General features: G+C 41.0%; 1 pseudogene; it reads left to right on the forward strand.

Moving 5' to 3' along the window:
• The window catches only part of LOC105709546 (importin-7-like), a 58,017-nt pseudogene extending 50,243 nt beyond the window's left edge, over nucleotides 1-7,774 (forward strand).
• The last annotated feature ends 393 nt before the right edge of the window (nucleotides 7,775-8,167 follow it).

Here is an 8,167-nt window from a genome sequence, read left to right on the forward strand (position 1 = left end):
TTTGAAGGGTTTTTTTTGTGTGTGTGTGTCTCTATCTCCTTCAGTTCTGCTCTGATCTTAGTTATTTATTGTCTTCTGCTAGGTTTTGAAGTTTTTTGATCTTGCTCCTCTACCTCTTTCAATTTTGATGATAGGGTGTCAATTTTAGATCTTTTCTTGCTTCTCATGTGGGCATTTATTGCTGTAAATTTCCCTCTAAATACTGCTTTAAATGTGTCCAAGAGATTCTGATACGTGGTGTCTTCGTTCTCATTGGTTTCAAAGAACATCTTTATTTCTGCCTTCATTTCATTGTTTATCCAGTCAACATTCAACAGCCAGTTGTTCAGTTTCCATGAAGCTGTGCAGTTCTGAGTTAGTTTCTGAATTCTGAGTTCTAACTTGATTGCACTGTGGTCTGAGAGACAGCTTGTTATGATTTCTGTTCTTTTAGATTTGCTGAGGAGTGATTTACTTCCAATTGTGTTGTCAGTTTTAGAGTAGGTGTGATGTGATGCTGAGAAGAATGTATATTCTGTGGATTTGGGGTGGAGAGTTCTGTAAATGTGTGTTAGGTTTTCTTGGTCCAGGTCTGAGTTCAAGTCCTGGATATCCTTGTTAATTTTCTGTCTCATTGATCTGTCTAATATTGACAGTGGAGTGTTAAAGTCTCCCACTATTATTGAGTGGGAGTCTAAGTCTCTTTGTAGGTCATTAAGAACTTGCCTTATGTATCTGGGTGCTCCTGTATTGGGCACATATATATTTAGGATCGTTAGCTCTTCTTGTTGCATTGATCCTTTTACCATTATGTAATGTCCTTCTTTGTCTCTTTTGATCTTTGCTGGTTTAAAGTCTATTTTATCAGAGACTAGGGTTGCAACTCCTGCTCTTTTTTTGTTCTCCATTTGCTTGGTAGATCTTCCTCCATCCCTTTGTTTTGAGCCTATGTGTATCCTTGCATGTGAGATGGGTTTCCTGGATACAGCACACTGATAAGTTTTGACTTTTTATCCAATTTGCCAGTCTGTGTATTTTGATTGGGGCATTTAGCCCATTTACATTTAAGGTTAATATTGTTATATGTGAATCTGATCCTGCCATTTTGATGCTAGCTGGTTGTTTTGCCCATTAGTTGACACAGTTTCTTCATTGTGTGGATGCTCTTTACCATTTGTTACATTTTGGGAGTGGTTGGTACTGGTTGTTCCTTTCTATGTTTAGTGCTTCTTTCATGAGCTCTTGTAAAGCAGGCCTGGTGGTGATGAAATCTCTGAGCAATTGCTTGTTCATAAAAGATTTTATTTCTCTTTCGCCTATGAAGCTTAGTTTGGCTGGATATGAAATTCTAGGTTCAAAGTTCTTTTCTTTAAGGATGTTGAATATTGTCCCCCACTCTCTTCTGGCTTGTAGGTGTTTGTTTGTTTTTTATTTAAGACACTGTCTTGCTCTGTCACCTAGGCTGAAGTGCAGTGGCAAAATCACAGCTCAGTGCAACCACCATCTCCTGGGCTCAAGTGATCCTCCTATCTCAGCCGCCTGAGTAGCTGGAACCACAGGTGTTTACCACCATACACAGCTAATTTTTTTGGTTTTTGTAGAGACAGGGTTTCACCATGTCACCCAGGCTAGCCTTGAACTACTGGACCCAAGCAATCTGCCCTCCTCAGCCTCCCAAAGTGCTGGGATTATAGGCATAAGTCATCATGCCTGGTTGACACTTCTCAAAAGAAGACATACAAGTGGCCAACAAACATGAAAAAATGCTCAACATCACTATCATTAGAGAAACTCAAATCAAAATCACAATGAGATACCATCTAACACCACTCAAAATGGTTGTTATTAAAAAGTTAAAAAAAAAAAACAGATGCTGACAAGGCTGCAGAGAAAAGAGAATGCTTATACACTACTGGTGGGAATGTAAATTAGTCCAGCCACTGTGGAAACCAGTCTAGGCATTTCTCGAAGGACTTAAAACAGAGCTGGACATTTCTCAAAGACCTTAAAACAGAGCTACAATTCGACCCAGCAACCCCATCACTGGCTATACACCCAAGAAACCAGATCATTATACCAGAAAGAAACGTGCACTCATATGTTTATTACCATGTTATTTACAATAGCAAAGACATGGAACCAACCAAGGTGCCCATCAGTGATGGACTGGATAAAGAAAACGTGGCATATATACACCATAGAATACAACACAGCCACAACAAAAGAATGAAATCATGTCCTTTTCAGGAATATGGATGCAACTGGAGGCCATTATCCTAAGTGAATTAATGCAGGAACAGAAAACCAAATATCTCATGTCCTCACGTATTAGTGGGAGCTAAGCATTGGGTACACGTGGAAGTAAAGATGGTAACAATACACACTGTGGACTACTAGAGGGTGGAAAAAGGGAGTGGGGCAAGGGCTGAAAAACTACCTATTTGGTACTACGCTTATCACCTGAGTGATGAGATCATTCATATTCCAAATCTCAGCATCACGCAATATATCCATGTAACAAACTTGCACATTTACCTCCTGAATCTAAAATAAATCTTGAAATTATGAAAAGAAGTTTGAGCCTGGGTCTTCCTAACTCCAAAGTTCACATTCTGCTCGTGCTGGTCTGGGGACCAAGGCACCCTTCCCATTTGAGTGACAGACATTTTCCACTGCAGCATTTGTTCTAAACAAGCAAGGTTTGTGTTCTAGGAGGCCCAAGCTCATGCTCTGCTTTCAGGAGGAAATGAGCAGAGGCTCCCAACCTCCCCCGTGTGGTTCCATCCAGGTGTGGGAATTGCTCCTTGGTGTCCACTCTGTGCCCAGAACATCAGGCCTCTTCCTTTTCAAAGACACAATCACAATGTCCCTGAGGCCTTCCTGGTGCTCACTGGAGCGGTCAGGACAATCAGACCTATGTGTGTGAGCCATGGCAAGCCCTGGTTCCTTTCAGGGCTGAGGCCTGGGCAGCTGTGGTCTTATGGAGAGAAACTGGGCTGGGCTTCAGAATTCCAGGGATGGAGTGCCCAGCCTGTCTGTCTCAAGCTGTGTGACCCCGCTCAGGCCACTCAATTCTCTGAGCCTGGTTTCTCAATGTGCAAAGAGGAATGCACAGTAAGTGAATCCTACCCAAGGACGCACATGCTGCTATGCTTCCAGAATGACTGGAGAAACTCAAAAAGGCAGAAAATTAAATACAGATGTGAGGTTACTCAAAATGAACTGATACTTTTCCAAAATTCAAGACAGATCTTTGTGCAGTTAACATTTGTTCTGGTATCAACTCATGCCAGAAGCCTGCATATGAAAGGAAGCTAATGGTAGGAAGGACTGCAGCATTTGGTCCCCAAAGGCCAACATCAATTCTGCCTGGCTGGATGACTTTCCTCATCTGTTGCATAGCAACCTTCCCTGTCAGGTGCATGCTTTTCTTCAGCACTTCCTCTGTAATGTGTCTACAGTAAAAGGTAAACAAATTCAGGAAAGGAGGTTTAAAACAGAATTTTATATGTTTCCTGCTCCCAAATCTGTATCTCCAGTACTAACTTGGCCTATGATTTTTAGCCCCGTAATCCAACTGCCTATCTCCATTCTGCAATTGGAAATCTCTCAGTAATTTCAAATTTAACATGTCTCAAATTGAGATCTTATAATATATCCTTCTCAAAAACATCATGTATTCCTTCACATGACTTTTTCAACTCTGAATACCACCAACATACATTCAGATTCTCAAACCAAAAACTTATGAGTCTTCCATCACTACTTCCTTTACCTGATCTCCTATCCCATACTAAAAATATCACAGAATCCTTAATGTTCTACCTCATATATATATTAGCTTCTCTCTCTATCATCCTAGCTGAGGCCACTGGCATACTGAAAGAGTCTCTGAAGTGACTTCCCTGCTTCAAATCCTTCCCCTTTCTACAATCAGTTACCCACAGAGTATCTAGAGTAATTGCTTTAAAATATAAATCATATTTACCAAGCAAATGGAAAGCAAAAAAAGCAGGAGTTGCAATCTTGGCCTCTGATAAAACAGACTTTAAACCAAAAAAGACCAAAAGAGACAAAAAGGGCATTACATAATGGTAAAGGGATCAATGCAACAAGACGAGCTAACTATCCTAAATATATATGCACCCAATACGGGAGCACCCAGATTCATAAAGCAAGTTCTTAGAGATCTACAAAGAGACTTAGACTTCCACGCAATAATAGTGGGAGACTTTAACACCCCACTGCCAATATTAGACAGATCAATGAGACAGAAAATTAACAAGGATATTCAGGACTTGAACTGAGGTCTGAACCAAGCAGATCTAATAGACATCTACAAAACTCTCCACCCCAAATTAACAGAATTTTCTCAGCAACACATAGCACTTGTTTTAAATTTGACTACATAATTGGAAGTAAAACACTCCTCAGCAAATGCAACAGAACAGAAATCGTAAGAAACAGACTCTCAAACCATAGTGCAATCAAATTAGAAATCAGGATTAAAAAACTCACTCAAAATCACGCAACTACATGGAAACTGAACAACCTGCTCCTGAATGACTACTGCATAAATAACGAAATCAAGGCAGAAATAAAGAAGTTTTTTGAAACCAATGAGAACAAAGAGACAATGTATCAGAATCTCTGGGACACAGCTAAAGCAGTGTTACGAGGGACATTTATAGCGCTAAATGCCCACATCAGAAAGTGGGAAAGATCTAAAATCAACACCCTAACATCACAATTAAAAGAACTAGAGAAGCAAGACCAAACAAATGGTGAGTGCCAAGGTGGAGGTCCTGCGGAACAGCAGGGAATACAATTTGCAGTCAACATCAGCGCCGCCATGTTTCTTCCTCTATTGCCTTTTTAATAATAAATTTTGGCATTAATTTTAGGGGTTGCATCTTTAACTTATCACAGGCCATTAGCGTTAATACTTACCACTTCACATAAAGCACAATACATTTACAATAGTAAAAATTCATTCACTTCTCTCAGTTGTGTAGTTGTGGACATATATTTTATTTCTGCATTCATTATAGACTCCACAATAGAATTTTTTTGCTTTAAATTGTTTTCCTTTTTATAATTAAGAGAAAATAAAATGTAATGTTTTATGCTTACCTACATATTTATCATTTCTGGTGCTCTTTATTCCTGATTGTAGATCAAAATTTCCATTGAATCTCATTTTCCTTCAACCTAAAGAACTTCATTTAACATTGCTTGTAGTATTATCCAGCTGGTAACAACCTTTCTTAGTCTTCACTTATCACAAGAGATTTGTACTTCACATTCATTCTTCAAGTACGTATATAACATATATGTGATATAAAATGTTGGTGTAATAGATAATTTTTTCATTTTGCATTTTACATATATTGAAGAAAACTAAGGCAGCAGTATTGTTTTGCAGTAATGTAAAACTCCTGTTCTAGCTCTTGATTGCTAAATCTAAACTCTCCTTCCTCTTCTTTCATGTTTTTCTGACTTGGTACTAGGACTAAAAACCTAAGCATTAGTGCTTTCCGGATGCACAACAATAGACCATCAAAACCAAGGGCCTCTAGTACCCATGAGGCAACCCTGGCACCTCTCTTGTCATCCAGTTAGGAGATAAGAAAGTAGCTTAGATTATCAAGGAGGCAGATGCAGAGAGGGGAAAGGGATGGGGAAGGGAACTCAGCCCTCAGCTATTACACACATTGTTCTGCAGGGAACCGGTATCACCTGCCTGGTGACTTGACTTAACATTTCTTTGTACCTTCACACCTTTCACAGAGGGTTGAGGAACCCTAAGGAAATACAGTGTCAACTGTATTGGAAACCCAGTGAGATTGGAAAAGATTGGAAACACAGTGTCAACCCCGCAGGACCAAGAGAAGCTCACGTTAGAAAAGAAAGAGCAAACCGGGAGGCTTTCAACTAGGGAAGTTCTTTGGTAAAGTTCTCCATGATAGGGGTGTTGAGATGCATCCAGTTTTCCCAATTTGAGAATATTTAGAGACCATAGATATGTTTCTGAAGAGAGACCTCGCACCACACAGGGAAATAAGTGGAAGTGCCATTGCTCTGCCTCCAACTCTACCCAGAGCAGCACTAGTTAGTCAGAGGGCAGCCTTCCCTTCCTGACCCAAGCATAACAACATCATGCCCCACGGATTTCAGAGGGAACAAACAGTCAAGGAGCACTGACAATTTAGAACAGGCAAACACCAAACTGGAACAGCTGCAAGGAAGACAGAGAAGAATCACCAAAAATAAGGCACTGCCCAGGACCTTTAGCAGAGAATACATCAGAGAATTAGAAAAGGAGAGAGAGGCCAGGCGCAGTGGCTGACGCCTGTAATCTCAGCACTTTGGGATGTGGAGGCAGGTGGATCACTTGACGTCAGGAGTTTGAGACCAGTCTGGCCAACATGGACAAACCCGTCTCTACTTAAAAAACATACAAAAATTAGCCAGGCGTGGTGGCGGGCGCCTGTAATCCCAGCTGTCCGGGAGGCAGAGGCAGAAGAATCGCTTGAACCCAGAAGGAGGAAGCTGCAGTGAGCCGAGATCGCACCATTGCACTCTAGCCTGGGAGACAGGGCGAGACTCCGTCTCAAAAAAAAAAAAAAAAAAAAAAAAAAAGCCTTTCGCGGCGAATCCATGCGCGCAGTTGGTGGCGCTATTCCTGGACAGTAGCAGCCGAGCCCCGGGTTTGACCGAGTCCATGCTGCGATGGACCCCAACACACAAGTCTGAATTTTGTCTCAACACTGCTCCAGATTAGTACGTCGGAACATCTGGATTTAGTGAGATAGGCAGGTGTTATCTGTTTGAAAAACATAGCACAGTATTGGCCTGATCGAGAAACAGGACCAGGGGTCCTCTTATACTATTCCAGAAGAAGATCGCCATTGTATTCGAGAAAATATTGTAGAAGCCGTTATCCATTCTCCTGAGGTCATCAGGGTACAGCTTACTACATGCATACATCACATCATGAAACATGATTATCCAAGCTGCTGGACTGCCATTTTGCACAAAATTGGCTTTTATCTTCAGTTCGATAACAGTGCTTGTTGGCTAGGAATTCTTGTTTGCCTTTATCAGCTTGTGAAAAATTATGAGTATAAAAAACCAGAGGAGCAGAGTCCACTGGTAGCAGCAATGCAGCATTTTCTGCCAGGTCTAAAGGATCGTTTTATCCAGCTTCTTTCTAACCAGTCTGATCAGTCTGTCCTCATCCAGAAACAAATATTCAAGATCTTCTATGCTCTTGTTCAGCATATTTAATGGATTAAAAAGAGCATACACCTGCGGTGCAGAACACGAGAATGACAGTGATGATGATGATGAAGGTGAAGATGATGAAACCGAGGAACTGGGGTGTGATGAAGATGATATCGGTGAAGATGGACAAGAATATTTGGAGATTCTGGCTAAGCAGGCAGGTGAAGATGGAGATGATGAAGATTGGGAAAAATATGATGCCTAAGAGACTGCTCTGGAAGGCTATTCCGCAATCACTGATGATGAAGATAACCCTGTTGATGAGTATCAGATATTTAAAGCTATTTTTCAAACTATTCAAAATCGTAATCCCGTGTGGTATCAGGCTCTGACTCACGGTCCTAATGAAGAACAAAGAAAACAGTTACAGGACATAACAACTCTGGCTGATCAAAGAAGAGAAGCCCATGAATCCAAAATGATTGAGAAGCATGGAGGATACAAATTCAGTGCTCCAGTTGTGCCAAGTTCTTTCAATTTTGGAGGCCCAGCATCAGGGATTAATTGAATTAGCTCTTTCTTCCCTGCTGTGTGATCGTAGTAAAGAGCTTGTGTTCCTCCCAGTAGTGGTTCCAGAACCGGTTCATGTTATCTATTCTAAACTAATGATCAATAGATGGACCAGAAAAAAAAAACAACAACCACCCCAGGAGATGGTACCTGATCATGCAACCGGGCACTGGAAAAGAAACCAGCAGGATTTCGGGGGTGGGTGGGATGGGGAGGTACCTTAGGGGACGTATTTTATTTATTTTTTGAAGAAAGTTAGATCTTGGCTCTGAAGCTTCAAAGTGACGCTGTGGAAATCTGAAACAAGAGGGGATGTCAGGAAGGCAGCTTTTTGTTTTCTGAGGAAAGAATAGGCATGGGCTACAGAATTTTTTTAAATGTCTCATTTACA

This window comes from Aotus nancymaae, unplaced genomic scaffold (genome assembly GCF_030222135.1).
Source record: "Aotus nancymaae isolate 86718 unplaced genomic scaffold, 86718_ANA_hifiasm-v0.15.2.pri h1tg000058l, whole genome shotgun sequence".
NCBI lineage: Eukaryota > Metazoa > Chordata > Mammalia > Primates > Aotidae > Aotus > Aotus nancymaae.